The sequence below is a fragment of the Dermacentor silvarum genome, chromosome 7 (assembly GCF_013339745.2).
Source record: "Dermacentor silvarum isolate Dsil-2018 chromosome 7, BIME_Dsil_1.4, whole genome shotgun sequence".
Taxonomy (NCBI): domain Eukaryota; kingdom Metazoa; phylum Arthropoda; class Arachnida; order Ixodida; family Ixodidae; genus Dermacentor; species Dermacentor silvarum.
The window spans coordinates 124430087-124432384 of record NC_051160.1 but is presented as its reverse complement, the minus strand read 5'-3'; positions in this window follow the sequence as shown (position 1 = coordinate 124432384).

The window sequence follows — 2298 nt, the reverse complement described above, 5'->3', positions numbered from 1 at the left end:
GGCTTATTGGTGCCTAATCCATGTGTTCTTTCTGTGCTGATAGTGCTGATGCCACTCCCTGGGAGCCAAAATGAGAGCAACCGTGCGTGCGCGCCCAGCTGCCAACGAAACCAACGGCAATCGTCACCGTCTCTGCACATCTCTGTAAGCATGCATGACCGCTTTGTGACAGCATCATAGAGAAATAAAAGTGACTAAATTACTGAACTCGGTGCGCACCTCTAACTCGATGTCGTATACAATCTTGTTGGACACCTCCGACACGCACTTCGCTTTCACTGTCAATTCACCGCCCACAATTTTTTCAACACCACACACGTGTGGAAGCAGACACTCCCCTTTCTTCAGGTTGACGCCACGAAAAAAGCTCTTGGCGTCGGCAACCGTCTTGAAACCGCACTGCAGTCTTTGCATCGCTGTTCAGCAAGCAGGCGATCTGCCGCCGTCGAAAACGGAGCGCCGTGAGCACGAGCAGCGAAGGAAAGCGCGGGCGAAACAATGTAAACAAAGCGGAGACTGCACCACGGCGCGACCGCGCTGCTTGAAATTTCCACATTGGGGGCGCTGTTAGGAGGCGCAGCAGCGCCTGCTGGCGATCGTTTTCTCGTCTATACTCTGTTTCAGTAGTTCCGTGCAGAAAAGCCAAGGCTCCGTGACCATCGAGCGCAGATTCGTGCGAAGCGGGATGTAGTGCCACAGTTCGGAACCCTTTGCTTGTCTTGATGGCAAACCAGTGGTCTAGTAGGATCATGTTTACTGGAAGGCTTCTCTGCATGACAGAGCTGAGATATTTTAGCAGATGTTGCTTCGTTTAGAGCGAAAGCTCAACTGCACCATGTCTCGGAAGTTCATTCATCGCGTCGCAATGACGTTGAGCTGGCGGTGTGCGAGCTGCCGAGCGTGAGCAACGCCGCGGTAAGCGGCAACGAGCTGCCGAGCGCATGTGTGGCTGGTATGCGCACTGCAATTCTGCACGCAAAGTGAGAACACTGCGTCCGTAACTTATAAAATATTAATAACGGCTAATAATTTCACTTGGACGCGATGAGTCGCCAAATACGGCTAACCTAGCGTTGCACCACGTCGACAGAGAATGCAAAGTCTTCGGAGATGCTCCCGCCGCTTCCGCGCTGCAGCGCTCGCCGCTACCAGACGACAGGGCGCGGAAGGACACATTTCAGCTGTTTTCGCTCTCCTGATTGGTCGAAGAGACCTGTACGTTCTACAGTGCTGCACGGATCTACTGAAACAGCGTATACACCGTGGCACATACTCAGCGACCAAAGTTATCTATTGGTGCACATATTCAGTGAAACATACCCAAAGCCATTGAATGTTTTTGCCCTGCTTGTCAATTTGGGTACATACCCATTCTGAGGCATTGGCCAAGAATGGACACATAGTGGGCCAAGTGCCTCGAACACAAATTGCCAGGCGCGCAGCAATTTTGCGTGCATGCGCGGGCTTCTTTCACGCTCGAAAAAAGCTTATGAAGTTAAATAAGCTTATGCCTATGTAGCACGTATTGAGCAACACAAAGCGGTATCGGAAGTTTTTGATGTTGCTCTAGAATTTTCTCATTGACACTTTTATCTTATATTGCTAGAAGCTGATTGATTAATTAAGACTAATTATTCAATTAGGCGGAATGCAAGAAATAAGATGAGTATCTCCAAATGAAGGCAAACAATATTGCATTGGTTGTGTCCGGTGTCCTGGCATTTGCATATCTTTATTACTTGGTGCATGATAATTGGGACACTCTGTATATATATATAATATATATATATATATATATATATATATATATATATATATGTCATGTCTGTCCATTATCATTTGTTATACACCTAGTATATATATTTATTTTGTGCGCACTCTGACACCCAACTTGCCCTATACCTCATTCGAGGCCTGTAAAGCAAATTTTAAATACTTAAATAAGCATATATATTGATTCACTGGTGAATCAAAGCGGCTGCATTAAACTGATGGAATTGTCGTGAAATGCGGGCGAACGGTGGGCACTATCACAGACCGGTAGAATTCCCGGGTGTAATCAGTGCATTGCACGCCCTATTGAATTTGGCGCACTTGTGTAACTTATGACCGGAACTTGGCACCTGTTATTATTTTATTTGAAAACATATATACATTTGGCTGCAAAGGAAAAGCGAGGAGCAGGCTGGCAATTGCCTCCGGAAGGGGCACAATGCCTGCCTACTCTTTCGAAAGGAGGAGAAAGAAATGGAAGATATGAAGATTGAAAGAAGGGGAGGCATGAAATAGCAAGATGAG